The sequence below is a fragment of the Drosophila novamexicana genome, unplaced genomic scaffold, assembly GCF_003285875.2.
Source record: "Drosophila novamexicana strain 15010-1031.04,08,12 unplaced genomic scaffold, DnovRS2.1 tig00000387-arrow-pilon, whole genome shotgun sequence".
Classification (NCBI taxonomy): Eukaryota; Metazoa; Arthropoda; class Insecta; order Diptera; family Drosophilidae; genus Drosophila; species Drosophila novamexicana.
Window position 1 is genome coordinate 44344 of NW_020824800.1, and position 17355 is coordinate 61698.

The 17355-nt window shown below is 39.1% G+C and overlaps 1 non-coding gene across 1 annotated transcript; it reads right to left on the reverse strand.

Moving 5' to 3' along the window:
• Positions 1 to 10921: 10921 nt before the first annotated feature.
• Trnar-ucu lies at positions 10922 to 10994 on the reverse strand. The gene has a single exon. It is a non-coding gene; the product is annotated as a tRNA-Arg (tRNA).
• Positions 10995 to 17355: the final 6361 nt, after the last annotated feature.

Consider the following 17355-nt stretch of genomic DNA (forward strand, 5'->3'; position numbering starts at 1 on the left):
GGTATTTGTTCTTTATTAGCATTTTCCTCATATGCGAGGCGGATGCTGGAACTCGTAAATGTGATATTTTTTTAAATATTTCGAAAATCAATGTTTTTTTATACATGATCTTATTTTCATCCAATTATATAGGCATTATAAAAACTAAGACTAATAATACGTTATAGAAAAAAATTAAATGTGCTTGGAGCTTGGGAAATAAAAACTCACGTTTTAAGATTATTAAGATTAAGATTAATGCGTTCAAATAAAATTATATGTAATGTTTATGAACTAAGGAACAAAATTGTAAACTTGTGAAATTCTTTGCAAAACACGTCCAATTGAAAATCCACCAAATATTAACACATTTTAAGTAGCTATGATAAGTAAATTTGCACCTAAATTTATGCCATGTACATATTTCATGAAAATTAAACTTAACAAAAATAATTTGTTAAGATTAAGAAAAAATTGATCCCTAAATAAGGAAAAAGGTTAAATTATTTTATTTTCAAATCATATTAAATCGGAGACGCGTAGAAAATCTTATTCATGTCAAAATTATAGTACTTCTACAAGGGTATAAAAAGGCGCACCTCTGTAATAAAAAAAGGTACCCCGTGGATATGTACCGCTTTTGGAAACTGTTCTTTTACTCTCAGAGTTTAGCTCGTTCGTCTGACCCGTCTTCTCCAAAGAGGTCTACAGGGTTCGAGAAAGGGTCAAAGTTTTGCTGCATATGGCTTTTATTAGACCTGTCTTAATTTTAAATCTGGGCTGGAGCTGGAGAAGAAGATTTTACTCATATATAAGACTCTATTATATGGTTAAAAATATTCAAGTAATAACAGATATTGTTGCATTTAAAATAGGACAGAGTTAAGCCAAAAACAATGGCCGATGGTATCAAGGAAATTTCTGGGAATTTCGTATAGATGTAATGCTTACATAGATGTGATATAACATTTTGAATATGGGTGTAAGATTTCGCAATAATTTAAAGTTTTTTCTGCGACAGTTTTTAATTTGAAAGTAAAAGTAAAAAAAGTAAAAGTTTTCCATGGAATCTGTGTGAAAGCAATTAAAAAGATACATTCCGATGCGAAACACAAAATTTATCGACACACAACAGCGTGAAGCACAAGCCAAGTATGTGTGTGTGTGTGTGTGTGTGTGTTGTGTGTAGGCGAGTTTTTTGCCTGTTGAATTTGAATACTTTGTGCATAATGTGGGTATGCTTGTACTTGCGGGAGAGAGATACTGCGAGAGAGAGAGAGAGAGAGAGAGACAGCGACATCGATGTAGGATGCGAGTGCGAACATAGAAACGAAAAGAACGAGCTAATCAAGTGGTTTTGGACCGGTTCAATGTGTGCTGCTTTCTCTGTGGATGTGTTTGCATGTGTGTGCACGCTCGCTCGCTCGCTCGTGTGTGTGTGTGTGTGTGTGTGTGTGCATTTGTGTGAGTGAGCAAAGACCACACCCACCATTTAAATGCAAAATGGATGCTACAACTACAGACGCATGCGCTGCCTCCACCCTTACAGCAACAACACGCCCACATGGCCATTGCTCATTATGAAGTTCCTAGCTGTTTTAGTAGCTGTTGACAATGAGCGGGGCACAGACGCACAAACGGACAGACGCCTAGTGGGGAGGGGGTTTATTTATTTACGCGTTGAGCTTTTGCAGCGCCTTCCACTCACCTGGCGCGGTGTCATTTTGTTGTCGGCGATGCCGTTTTGCTCGCTCATTTCGTTGTAATATGTACAAATAACCGTGCACACATACATACACGTTTTCAGCATGTATGTGTGTATGCATGTGTGCATGTACACAACTCTAATCATGTAAACCTTTTCTATTCTTATCTGGGACATCTTATATATAAATATGTATAGGTTCGATATGCATACATTTTACACATACTACAGAAGAACTTACCTAACCATCTACATACTATATACCTACATATATATGTAAACTCAAGCATCAGTATATGTACAATAGGTAAATCCATTTACCTGTGCAATGTGGGTTCTTTTTATCTTGTGTTAATTCATCGCATTTCTAATGATGTATGGAATTAAGATTGATTTTGTTTTTATGCATATATGTATGTACAAACATGTACATATGTTGCTAAAAAAAAGGCCTCACTTTGCACTTTCATGGGAATTTTAAATAGGTACATATATGCACATGTATGTGTGTATGTGTACGTATCAGACATCAGCCATCCATCCTAATTACAGTAATTATTTGATTACAAAATCTCCCAGGGTGCACAGCAATTCACATCATTTTGCGCTTTCGACAGAAACATATATATGTATGTACATATGTGCATATATGTGTTGATATATGTATGCATGTGTGTTAGTATAGAATGGCTAACTACAGCATTCGGAGCCCGGAATCATTTTTCGCATACATATGTAGGGAGCACATATTTATATGCATGTGACACATGCACACATATACATACAAACATGCGTATATGCCTTTAACATCGATATGTTTTTTACAGTACTCCAGCATATAAACAAAGCATTTCTCTCGATAATAGCGCAGCATGAAGGGGTCGGCTTGGGAGGTTAACTTAACAGGGGGCACCCAAGACTCACTTGTAAAAATGAGAACGCAAAAAGAGGCAAATCATAAGAGGAGAGTGCGCCGCCAAATTGCAGTACAAATATGTACTCGTCAAGGGTGTGGGCCGACGTAGGGGCACAGCTTAGAAAAAGGACAGTCCGCAGATACTGCAGCTGTCAAATGTACACACATACATATATACATACGACTACATCCATAGCTGAGGTGTACGATGGCGTCAACATTACACACACACACACATGCAAGCACGCACACACACAACAGCACCCAATATACAACAGACATATTGCGCTTCGCTCTGGAACAGCCCTCAAATTCTGTGAAGGGGTCGCGGCTGCCGCTGCCCAATTGGTGCTAACGAGAGAGAAAGAGAGCGGCGCGTAATGACGTTGATTAATGATAATGATGTTTTGCGCCCGCTTCTCGTATTTGTTTCATTTTTCGATTTGCCTCTGCCATCCATAACGGTAGTTGGTCGTCAAGTAAGAGCGAGAAAGCATGACCGCGCATGCTATTCATTTGACTTGAAGTTGACGATTGAAGCCGTCGGCAAATTGAACATAATAAGGTTGCGAATGCGTAGGTGAGGCCGAAGCCAAGAACGCAACGGTACGCGAATAACGGACATTGCCATTAAGACCCCGTCACCCACCATGCTTCTTATATCCCACAGTATCGTCGACAAGCAGTTGCCCTCCCCGAACACATTTTTTGTTTACCTTAACTTACTTTGGCTCATAAATAAAATATTTACATTACGAAATTGACGTCTTCGTCGCTCGGTCGCATTTTCATGGTTCCTTTTTGGGTTCCTCCAGTGCATCATATTACATATTACGGACAGCTTTCACCTCGCTGTAGGCGCGCGCGTGTGTGCGTCACCTCTTACTGTGTGTGTGTGTGTGTGTCGTCTCTCAGTGTGCATTTTGTAGAGATTCGCCCAGGAAAAGCTACAAAACCAACAAACAGTCCGCGACATGACCTGCATCATTCACTGGATTGATTAGTCCAGGATTCAATTTGGGGGACGACCCACAAGCCGCTTTGAAGTACTTTATGCAGATATTAAATTTAATTGCTTACTTAAGCAGTTGGAAAAACATCAAAAACGGATGTTAATTAACGAAACAAACAAACACCATAAGAATATTTGAAGATCTTGCTGTGAGTCTCAAATTTTGTTTACCTTGCATAATTGTTGTTTAACCAAGTTTAAATGGAGTTTTATAAGTCAATCTCCACAAATTATACAAAACTTATATCCATAACCTAAAAATATATAATCTGGGAAATGCAGCCCTCGGCAATATCTACATGAGGTTCAATAAAGAAAAGGTATCGAGATATAAGAACTTACAATCAGGCTCAAAATAATATTTCTTAATACAACTTATGTACGAATAATGTGTTAATTTAAGAAAAGTTTGTATACAATGAAAAGGTCAAAGTGTAAAATTTCAACTAAAATTGGTTGGACAAAGTAACACATAAACAATTTGATAATCTAGATTATATTACAATATTATTCAGAAGTGAATTAAAAACTAAAAACACGCTAAAGCGGGGTTTTGGATAGTTCCACCCGCACATGTGGAAAAATGGCGAAAAAGGCTTGCAACTTTATTATTTGACGTCCGATTGACCTCAAAACTCATTTTCAAAGATCTTTGTTCGAATTCATTTAAGCAGCTAATGGGGGTCAAGGATTTGGTGGGTAAAGTTTTAGTTCAAATTAACTTTGAACGATCTTTATAAAAAGTTATTGAAGATCTAAGTTCTAAGCTTCCCAGGCGGAAATTGCGATTTAAAGATTTTTTGGAGTCCGTTTTAGGCCAAAATCAATAACTCTATCTCAATAAACCTAAAGTCTAAAAAAATTGAAAACATCAAAATTAAGCTAGAAATTGCAGACATTCGTTAAGAAGATATCTATCATTCGCTAACACAAGAACGCGAGTCTGCCCGACTTGAAACTACCCTGCACCACTCAGTCAATGTAATATTTTTGCTTACAGCTCATAAGACTTGTCGAGTTTTAAGGTTTTGCGAGTATAATAAAACGTGAAATACTTCTAATTTCTGCATACTCTATTATCATTATTTTGGAGATGCCACGAACAATCGAGAAAAATATGATAAGCGCATCTTGCATGTGGTACATGTATATATATATATATATATATATATATTTTTTTTTTTTTGTAATTTCCGAGACCGACGCAATTACTTGAAGTCTATACATAATTAATGGGGTATACACACCTTCTTCTGCCACTTGCAGAAAACCATTATACCCACTTAACCTCCTTTCAATAAGTACAGGGTATAAAAAAAAATGCAGTTATCTACCGATAGTTGCAATGCCAGCTAAATGATATAGTAGATAAAAACCTTCTGTAAAGGTAATAAAAAGGACAGACATGGTAATCCAGAATATGGATTTAGTTTTCAAAATGTATTTGTATTTGTTTTTTAGGCAGTGCTTGAGTCGGAAAAGTATTCTTCACATTTGCCTCAAAGGCTTACTGCTAAAACTACATCTGAAAACCTGCAGCACTACTTGAGGAGAGCCCTGGGCGAAACTCGGGCGTGTTTCTGTTTGCGTGTGTGTGAAATGAAATGGAAAGTGTCTTAGCTGGCAGCTGAGCTCGACAATCTGCCAAAGTTCAGCCGTGTGTCAGCTGTCGCCCATCAATTGTTAATGTCACAGACACACAGCGTGCGGCAAGGCGGCAAGGCGGCAAGGCGGCAAGGACGGAGAAGGATGAGCAAGACTTGGTCGGCCTCCAAGCGCTACTCAGCATGGTAGCCGCAACTTGGAGTCATTTTTGCTGTTTAACTGTCGTTTTTCGCGCGCTTTTCAATTTTTAATTGGGATTTCTGCTGCTGCTGCTGCTGAGTTGTTTGTGGAACGCCTTTATACGGCATCCTTGACAGCTTTCACCCCCGCAGACGCCGTGGTCTGTTGACTTACTCGGTTCGCTCCGGTGCGTTTTGGCAGCAACGTCTTATGGTTAGTCGCCGTCAGGTCGGCGTCATCGCCACGTGGTTGTAAAATGCGCTTTTGAATACACATACATACATACTACAATACACAGTGTGCAATGGAAGTGGAAAATGTGGTTTTTTATTCGAGCGCGCCGCGACTGCGCTGGCTGTGCTCCTTTGGGGTTCGACATATTTACTGATTTTTCGTGGTTTTTTGCTTTCCTGACACGGGTACGACGGCAATCATTGTGACATTTTAATTGTTTATTTGCGCATGCGGCAGCTCCGACTCCGGGGCAGAATCCTGCAACTTCTCCGACTCCGGCTACGTCTCCGGCTCCAGTTTTGTTTATTTAAGTGCTTGCCAGTTGGCTGGAATGGCTGAGGTAATTGTTTTGAAGTTTCATATTTTGACAAAAGATTTGCGGGTGAGGAGTTTGGTTTATGGCATGGTCCCATTCGGATTTCAAAAGGGCTCTCTGGCTTCTCTCTCTGGCAATATATTTGTGTACTTTGGTTAATGTAAATATTTGTTTTTATTGTCATTTGAAGTGCGTCTCAGTGCAGCTCATTTTTAACATTATTCACATATGCCACTCTAAGCATTTGCAAGAAGTAAAAGGTAGTGCACTTGAATGTCACAATCTTAATGAAGAATCAAATACAAAATCAAACTCATTAAACAAATTGTATACACTACATTTTACCACATAACGTTATATTAGAAGTAAACTACAAGTTAAATAGAAATTGTCTTGGTAAAAGGCTACAACATCAAATGCATATAGATATTCTATTATAGAAGCTAAATGTCAAGTTTGGTGACTCTAGTTCTAATTATTCACCAAAATTGCCCAAAAACAGGATGTCGATATCGATTTTCATTGATTGCTCGGTAACGGAGTAAGTTATCGATTATCGGAAACAAACTCGATCTGCGCGGGAACTAGGAGCACCTACATCTAAAGTTACAATTCTCTAGCTTTTATAGGTTCTGAGATCCTTGCGTTCATACATACGGACGGACGGACAGACAGTCGGACATGGCTAAATCGACTCGGCTATTGATGCTGATCAAGAATATATATACTTTATGGGGTCGGAGATGCTTCCTTCTGCCTGTTACGAACATTTGGATTTTGCACAAATACAATATACCCTTATACCCATTTTTAATGGGTTCAGGGTATAAAAATATAAGAAAATGTTAAACTTCCTTTAATGCACTCATCGGTGTAAATAGTCCGATCAAAACATAACTTTGTGTTTCTGTCTTTAAAAAAAGAAGTTTTTGTTTCAGTTTTGGGCGTATTGGTAGAAAGTATCCAACAAATGAAGGAAATTACAGATTTGAAACAAAAGAAAAGCTCTTCTTTAAAATATATAATCGAGGAAGATTTGTTTTATGTTTTACCTTGCCTGCATCTAGCGTCTGTATCTCTCTCGCCAATGTCATAATTTGAGTATCTCAGGGATCTCCGATTATATGTAGCCCTATCCTCCTTCCGACCGCCTTTCTGTCTGTATGACATATCGATCTCCGAGACACTTATTGATAAACACCTCCAATTCAGAAAGTTTTCAGGGTATGTAGCATACCATAAAAAATATTGTTGTATAAATCACAAGGCATATAATTGCGTTATATATGAACAGCTAGAATTTTTAATAATCGTTTCAAAGAATAAAATCTATTGAGCACCACTTTAGCCACTTCGGTAAAAAACAAAAAAAAAAATTAACTAAATGAAGTTGTAACAATTTAGAATCACAATTTCCACCACCAGCAGCAGCGGCAACAATACCAACCATTTGGGCAGTGCTCGGGACACCCTCGTTTGCGAGAAGTACCCAATCAAATATTTATGCCTAATAAGAGACGGCTGCACATATGGAACTTTATTAGATACAAATTCTTTGGATTTGCCTTACGGCTTTGAGGCAGTTAAACGCCGCCCAACTGCGCACGGTTATCATCTCTCGCCCGGACCCGGCTGTCGATGCTCATGTATTTACGCAAAAAAAGCGCGATGTCAACCATTTTAGGATAGTTGCTCTTGTTTTCTTTCTCTTTACTCTTTGGGTGCGACAAAGGGGTTGATACGTACGCACGGACGATGCCTTCGTTCCTGCTGAGGGCCCTAGACGATTTGTTGCAATTCTATACTGTATCGCCGTGTGTAGCCATTTTTGGAAGCAACTGCGCTCGGCTGGTGATCTCGTTGAACCGACTACCCCTAAGCTCAGGCACAGGCAGAGGCAGAGGCACAGGCAGTGGCAGAGGCAGAGGCGATTCAAGTGCCCAAAAGGTCTGTGACTATGTACCATATAGTGGGAACTTGCAGCGGGGTTCGCTCGTTTGAAAAACCCGCAATTAAGTATGCGTTTTTTTTTGTTGTATTCATTCACCGCCCCTGTTCCGGCTGCACGTTGTTGTCGATCCGTGTAACTTTTGTTTATTACGAGTAATTGCAGTTACTCTTACTCCAGCCATCTCTGTGTGCCTTTTGTGCGCTCCTTTTGCAGCTGCCTTCATTTCCACATGCTCTGCTCTTTTCCATTGATATTCCACGAGGCGAATGCTTAATATAGTTGTTACACCCGTGCCTCCTGCCATTCAATAGATTCTGGTTACGTTTCGAGGTGGAAGAACAAAATTCCTTTTAGGCCCATAAGGTTAAAGGGTATATACTGGGCCATTAGTAATTAAAATAAGGAATGAAGGGTATTTTTGGTACGCTGAATATTGAATACCCTTACTTAAGGATTTCCACTTCAGACCGATCGTTCCTATGGAGCAATAAGATACTCCTATATTTTGCCTGAAACAATAATATGAACCTAATAAATTGTTTAATTATAAATTTGCAATATAATATATTCGCAAATATAATATGAAAACAGTTGTTAATGCTCATCGCGGAGATTGTAATATCTGACTCTCATTGTAACTCTTGTCAGACATATTTTTGAGGTCATGTGGCTAGTCTCCACAATATTCGATTTATCAATATAGAATTGAATATATATAGAAAGAACCCTTGATTTTTGACCCTTGTGGAATAAACTGAAATCCTGGTGTGATAAATCTCCCCGCTTTAAGTAATCGTATAACTATACTGTAATACTTATTTATAAGTATGAAGCATACTCCACTAGGTTGACGATCTGGTTTCGGGTGCCTTGAAGCTTCTATTTTCGCTACTAAATCTTATATTACATTTTAAGCTATTGAGCAAGTAGATAGTATATGTCCTAGCTTGTATTAGTTTTAGTAATTCATGCATTTGAATTCGCGTAGAAACTAAATATCTTTCCACGTTTTTAAAGATATTGTTTGCTTTGCGCTTTGGTATATATTAACATTTCGAAGCGATTAGAATGAACATTGTTTTATACTTTAAGATATTTTCATCAATCAAACATTTAAATAAAATATTGTGAGCATCGATATCAAAAAGCTCTACAAGGTCAAGGAAAAGGATTTTTTCAACAAATTTTGAGGGATATAAACTTAACTAGGCTTTTAGTATGTGAGCACAATCTTTTAAACGTTAAATATTTCATTATATATATTCATTAAATATATATCGACAACTTCAAAATAGCCCTCCTTAGACCCTTTTCCACATTCTGCCTGCAAGAGTATTTAATCTTCGGTGTGTCGAAGGTGCTATGCCTCCGAACCATATGTACTCGGCGAATCTTTAAAATGGATACACATATAAATATATATATACGAGCTCCTCCCTGATTCATTTAATGAAGATTACGAACATGCAAGGTCTGGGGCACAAGCAACGCGTACAAGTGTAAGTCCGAGTCTTCAGGGCGAGTGGGGACTGTGGCTGCCTGTCGGCAAATTACGGCAAAGTAAATGTGAATTTATTTAGAGCGCAGCAATAGCAACAACGGGAATAACAAAACAATAAAGTGCTTTCTATCGAGAGTGCCCGACTAGCAGATACCCTGTGGATCTTGCTTCCCTTGCTACACAGCATACGAATTTTTAATTCTTGAATGTGTCTTTTAAGGATCTAAAAAGTAAGGATCGAAAGAAAGAAAAATTCTCTGTATAGAGTTATGCCCAACTCTTAAAAGGAAATTTTATATTAAGGAATTATTAATATTGGAGCGAATGTTAAAACCAAAAAAGTCCATATATCGCTTAAATTACAAGTCTCTAGCTATTCTAGTTTACACGCTCGACAAGATTATTCAGCCAGACAGCCAAATATATATATAAATATATATATATATATATATATATATATTATGGAGTCGGCGAAGCTTTCTTCTGCCTGTTACATACTTTTTCGCAAAATCATGTAACCCTTTTGAAGCATTTTCAATGGGTTAGGGTATAACAAGTTGCAAATTGTAAATTGCTGGGTTACCGTCGTCTTCTTCTTCCTCTTCTTCTGCATGCAGAGTTGCACATTTGAAGGCGAACAAAATGGCGTCGGCTCATTTGATTTGTGTGGCGTGTTAGATTCGCGCAATTCGCGTGCGGCGCTGATCATTTGGCGAGCGACAACAAATTGCTACCTTTAGTTTATCGCCGAGTATCTGCATCCATTATATGACTATGTACGAGATGCACAGATATGTGTATGTATGTACGGAAGGTGAGCTGCGTGTGTGTGTGTGTGTGTGTGAAGAAACAACCCTCAGTGCGTGTTATGCGTTATGGAGCGCATCTTTTGTAAATATTTGTACTGGGCATGTAAACAATTTAATAGGCTGTTAGTTGCTGTGTATTTTACAGATATGGAAAAACCGCCGTTCAGCGACCACTTGACAGCTGTTGCAATTTACGCTTGATCTAAATCAGAAATATGCCCTTGTATTTGGGTTTGAGCCTTCGGGGGGTTGTGCGCTGAGATTTTGTATCTTGTAGATGCCTAATTCATGTTATTTGTGCACAGCAAATAGTTTGTTTTGCGTTTGCCAAGCAGCAGGGCCCACTGTACTTCAGGGACTTCAATTGAAAATTACATCGTGAAATACTTGTGTACATATAAATGCAGCTTGTTTTGTGTTTGTTTAATTTAATGAGCCTTACACTTTTTGTGTGCTTTACAAATTGCTTGCAATGCCGTAAAGAGTTATTTTTGTTATTATTTATTGCGAGAGTCAAGTACATGCCAAAATGCGCTGATTATGCATAATTTTAAGGCTTTCACTTCTCATAGAGAGTCTAAGAAAGTCCTATCCTAGAGAAGTTGCATAGCATTAACTTTTCACTCGGCTACAAAGTACGACAGTTTTCGTATCGTCATTGAAATGTTGGGTATAGAACAATTTTTGAAAAATAAAAAAAGTAAATTGAATAACAACCCTTGCGGGGATCGAACCCGCGACCTTTGGATTAGAAGTCCAACGCGCTATCCGCTGCGCCAAAGGGTCCAATTGCCTGTTGTTGTCTTAACACCCCTCAATATGCTACGGCAAGAACATAATTTCGGTATCGTTACGAACCAGAAACAAGCTGAATAGACATATTAGAGCAGGCCAATAACTATTCTAATATCAATTCATTTGTAAACAAACCATTTAAACGAACACTCACTTTCAGCTTGGCAGAGAAACAGCTATTTAAATATGCGTATATATGTTGTTATTTATTTATAGAACTAAATTCGGTGGTTTACCTCCACGGTGTGCTCTAGTATAGATATAGATGAAACTATATATACGCAAAGCATAAATGTGCGACGCTGCACTGTTGCAGCAACAAATCGATGAAACTCTCAAGATCTGCTGGCATTGATTTCGCTAAAGGGTTTCAACTTATCCACAGCCTGGACAGTCTGGGTGAATCCGACGGGGCATTCAAGTGCTCAATTTGCCAGATTCTCATTCTCATTCTAATTTTCATTTTCATTTTTATTTGCATTTTCCGTGCTCGGTGGCGAGTTGCTTTTATCGCCGCTGCGATCTTCATGCGCTTTTGGCTGATACCCGGCCATTCAATGGAGAGCCCGGACCCATGGAGAGAGAGCTCAGGGTTGTTCACGAAAATATTTCGTGACTGGTCGCAATTACTCAACGCTTGTTGTTGTGTTGTGGCTGTTGCTACTTTCAGTTTGTTAACAAATTAATCAAATCGAACACCAGACTCGGCACTCGGGCCAAGTCCATGTCTAATAGAGTAATCGTCGAAATGTGAAAATGCCCCAAAGCCAACGTCAAAGTTTTTATCGCACTCTATCTTACGGCTTGCTTTTGGTAGTGTCCCCTTACAGGGAGTTTTCTCACTTTTCGCTGCGTGATTTATCTACTCCTTCCGACGTTTTTCCCGTTTTTCTTTTTTTGGACGGCTTGCTGTATCTATGTAGACCCGCCACCAGCCAGTGTCCGGGCAGATTATGCAAACATTTTTTTTTACGCAAATCGCACACTCGAAACGGATATTAAATTTTATTGCTCCTGTTGCCATGACTTTGACTTGGGTTGGAGTGTCGGGCTCCGGCTGTTCCATTGTTATGTTCATTGAGCATTCAAGTAGTTGCCTGGTCAATTAGCCTAGACTAATAGGAATGATAAGTATGTGCATTTGGAGTCTGCTGGTGGCAGGTGCTTCACGTGGAGGGGGGAAAGTTGGACTTGCATAGAAAGTGTTTGGCTTGGTGTAACAAATACTTCTGAGCATATTCAAAAGACTACGCTCTGTATTTTAAGCAATTTTCGTTTGCTTAGTGAGTACTTTAAATTTAAGACAATTTAGTCGTGTCAAATAGTAAAGACTAGCATGATGTTAATCAAAATTAATATGAATGCAATAGATACAAATTTACCTTTATATACAGGATTTTTCATATAGTATGAGATAGCTTCATCTAGCTTCCTTCAATGAACTGAAATATAGAAACAGCGGCAAATTCCATACTCTCTATACGTATAGTATAGAAGAATGTACCTCTGTTGCAGTTTCCCAGATCGAGGGACAGACTTTATGTGGTCGGATATGCTTCCTTTTGCCTGTTGCACACACATTAGCATACAAAATCCTCTCACTCATTTTCAACGCGCGCAGATATGCAAATGTGCGTTGATAAATTTAAAATGTAAATATCAACTATTTATGCCCTGAACTTATTGAAAATTGATAAAATACGTGAATACGAAGGTTGTGTAAACGCAATATGCAGAAGAAGACATCTCCTTCCGTTTGTCCTGACTGATTAGCTGATTGACTGATTGACTGATTGACTGGTGATCAACGTACATCCCATCCGTAAGAGCTTGTTATATAGAATTATAAAATCGCACGCTAAGGCAGGCTGTCCTCTCATAAGTATGGTAAAATCGCGAAAAACCTTTGAATGTAGCTTTTTAGGTTAATTGCCGATCGGTCTCAAGATTACTTTCAACGAACTTTGTTCAAATACATTTGAGGGGTGTTTCACACTCTTAGAGGTCAAAGATTATAAATTGTCCAGGCGAAAGAATTCTCCGGTTATATATAACACTTAAGGAACAAAATTTGGTAATGACTAGACCAGGATATACTCGCTTGTGGTTGAAATACATCGATCTCAAATATATCTAGCCCCGGTTTTAAACATGTTTCGATGAAGTCAATAGCGAGCTACAGCTTATTTTTATATCCTCCAAACCCCTTGAAAATGAAAATATCCCTAAAATATCTAAAATCTTTGAAGTACACTTTAAAGAGCGATCGGTCATTAACTAGAGAATTTCTTAAAGCATGTCCTAAACATATTGTGAAGCACGGTAAATAAGAACAACATACGCTTTATGAAGTTCATAGTTCACTTATGTTTTGTTTTTATTCAGGTTGTCTTCTAATCGAGCGCTTTCGACTGGAGCGAAGCTGCCTTAAGACAGTTCGCACAGTGCTCGCACTTCTATATCGTCTTAACTCTTGTTGAGGGTTATTTGGAATACCGCTGAATACTCTTAAGGAAGGTAAATGGCAAACTAAGCTGCAGCTGCTATTTTCCTCTTCTTCAATCCAATAAGATCGGGTGACTGCAATGCCTTCTGCAAATGTTATGCAGCAGTCGCTACGCCCCGTTTAGACAACGCCCTGTCCAAAACGCCTCCTTGAGAAACTGTCTCGGCCTCCGCCTCAGTCCCAATCTCGGCACGCGCTCAACAGGGAAGTTTGGTGCCGCAATTTGCACATGTTCCGTCATCAGGCAATCTAATTGCTACATATGCGACACTCACCAGGCCTACGCCTCCAAACGGAGCGCTTGGGCACGAGATTCGAGGTACCCTCGTGCTGCTGCCGCTTTTCTTCAACTGCTCTTGTTGCTGTTGTTGCTGTTGTTGTTGTTGTTGATCCTTCCGGTGGCTGTTGGCTGGCGGGAGACACAATGCGCCGGCTGAGCATCAAGACAGGAAGCAATGTGCGCTGTGGAACAATTGTTGGCTGAGATTTTGGTAGGCGCAGCTGCTGGGGCAGCTCTATCAGCTCTCCTTAAGTGGGCAGGAATAATCAAATGGTGGCTCGGTGTACTTGTTTACTGCTCGATCGTCAGCTCAGACTCGACGATTGTTGAAAACCGGTTCGGTCTTTTGGGCGTTACCTAGTCCTTGTCCTCGACTGACATTTGATTTTGCTGCTTTGCTTTTTAATTTCGCTTTCGGCAGCGGAAACGCTTTTTCTTCCCAAAGGCCAAGGCTCGCATATTTGTACGGTTGTTGACACGCGATCCTTGCCAAAGATACTCGCCGAGGCCGCGGCTGAGGCTTCGTCTTTGACGGATTCAGCGGTTGTATGTGGTACGTCTGGCGCGTGTGGCTGCTTCCGGTTAATTATATTCACGTATGTACATTTCCAAAATGTGCAAAAGCGAGCAACAAAACATGCCCTCGCCGCTTTGCGCTAGTCCCATGTAATTGAAAGCGAAATTTTATGCTTTCATTTGTTCGCTTCGTTCCATATTAAATTAAATGCATATGCTTTGGCTGACTGCATTGTGTACTGCCTACCGGTGCTCGCATCTCGATGTCCTGGCATTGGCTTTGTGCTCCAGCGTATGCTGTCACTTCCTTTTTTTGTCGGTTGTCCCTCGCTTTGTGTGTCTTTCATTTGAGCTCTATGAAACCTGAACAACTGCTCATTAATTGTGTGTCGGCCCTGGATGCTTTACTCTTGCCGTTATCGCCCTAATCACCGACTTCGCATTACACTTTGACTCGTGCCAGCTTTGGCATCACATTGTAATTCCCAGAAACGAATCCTACCTCAAAACGAAAGAGATTCGAGCTAATGCTTAACCTGAATTGACTTTAAGCAAGAACCGTTACTGACAGACTACTCTGTCATATAGCTTCAATAGAAACACTCGGTGGGAAGTTCAAGTTCAAGTTTACTTTTAAAGAAGGGAAATTGTGGATTAAAAATGGGTCAAGCTTCTAGTTGAAAGCTTATTTTTAGAGTTCTACATTGGTAAGATATTAAGACATTAAATACGTGTTTTATCGATTTCGTACTTGTTTTTATTCCGATCGACTTTAGACTTATTTGTAAATGTTAGAGTTAAATCTATATAATATAATATTTAGTTCATATTTAGTTCAGCTATTGAGATTTTGTTTTATTTGAAAATTGTTATCAGAGTAGTAGATATTTCTTCTTCTTTGTGATCAACAGGGAAATAACGTGTTGTCCGCTTTTGCGCTTTTGGGATATGCTCGTGTAATATGCTTTAACTTATTTGTTAAAGAACAATTTATTTCATGTAATAAAATTCATTTTAGCGTCAGTTAGAATGGTTGAAAATAATGCCAATGTTAGTGTAGAAGTTGCTGAGACGGCTTTATTAACCTGGTTCGAGTTTCTCCGCCGGTGTCTAAATTTTCCACATAAATAAAATGTAAAAGGCTTTTTAGATGCATCTGTAAAATGTATGCAAAAGTTGAAGACATATCTATGTTTATAAAATGTGTGACAGTTTTTAAATTGCAACATTCCCAAAAGTGAGTTACAATTTGATTGACATTTGCTTATGTCTTGGCCAAGTAGGCATAGCTTTTTCTAGTAGGCAACACCACATATGTATGTCAATTGAATTTTATTTGCAAAAAGTAGGTTGTATAAACTTAACTACATTTGTCCAAAAAATGCTTTCCCACAGATTTGTTATTTGTAACAATAGGCGGGTTGCCCTACTTATATAATATATATATGTAATTGAAGTGAATTGGCTAGAATCACGCTCCCGAGCTTAAGCCCCCTTCATTGCCTACTTATCGAGGCCAATGAATTTCTCACCCGCATTTCAAAAGTACACACATTCAATGAACAACAAAATATAACTCTTCCAAGCTGATTAGCATAGGGATATGAACAGCTCGAAAAGTGTGAGGAAAATTGTGCCGCTTGTCGCGCTACTTCCTGTTATAAAAAGCAACAACAGGCAACATTAACACTTCCGGGTGACAAATGCCTCGCGCCTCTTGCAAGGGTTGAGAGTCCTTAACAACCTGCAAACAGGACAAGTCAAACGGTCCAAGCCCAAAACGCGTGTCGACGTTTCTGTCGGGGCCCGAGGACATTATTATGATCATGATTAGTGCTCAGTTCCCAGCCCAATTTCAGACCACCCCGGCAAAGGAACTGCGGTTAAGCGTATTACGCAACATTATGACATTCACCTACAACAAATATGTGACACGCGACCGAGACGCCAAACGGGCAATACAATTATAATTGCAACAAATTGAACGACGCTCCCGGCACGCGTCCTATTAGCTCATCTTCCGGTAGTCATCCTCACTCGGAGACAAAGGGAATGTCGGCTAGAAACGCCCATCGAAGTGGGTTGGGTCTATGTCCGGCTTGCTGCTGTCTGTTGTTTGCTTTGTCTGTTCTTGAAAATTGCTTTTCCTCTAGTCTGCGTGTTTTACATACCCTGTTGCCAAAGTGGACGGACGGGTATGATACAATATCAATATGCTTATGTTATTATATAGAAAATTTCAAAATTATTAGCCATTCAGTAAATATATATATTAAAGCTAGAATAAGTTAAGCGGCGTTGCCTGGTTCAAACTTTACACATCGAAAGCTGCCCAAAAAATCTATTTTGAAACTTGCCATGAATACAAATAACAGCAGTAAAATTAACCAAATTCAAAGAAAAACTTCATTTAATTTTGCCAACATCCATTTACTTTGCTTTTACCATGTGAATAGTATAAAATTTGAGCCAGCGACCTTAAGCCATTAGTTCGACGCTCAAATTTTTATGCACAGCTCGAGACAGGGCATCATACAGTCTACCCTGCGAGTGGTCTGCGTGTGTTATGTACTTTTGTATGTTTAAGTGTTGCCGTATTTTTTCTGCGGCTGATTTATTGGCTTTTACTTATTTCCGGTCACGTCTATTGGCGTATTGTTGGTTGCGTACATTGGGTGGTCGGGCGGATCGCCACAATGATGTTTAAGTAGTTATTATAAGCCTGTTGGTGACACATTTTGGTGGCTTTTCGACATCGACTTGAACTTAACCGTAAACAGGAACTGATGTCCTTATCTAAATGACTAGAAAGTATACTTAAACTGTATTTAAATGTAGTATATTAACAGATGAGCAAGTGCTATTGTGAAATCGATGGCAAAGTCTATGAATATTCCCCTGAGTTGGTCATGAGAGAGTTTTTATGTGTATTCTCTCCTTACATTGAGATTAAAATGTAGTGGGTTATTTAGAATATTCTTCCTTTCGTCTGTCTGGCTGTCTTTAGAAACATAACTTGTTCAAACTAAGCATAAAGTCTTAAGCATAAA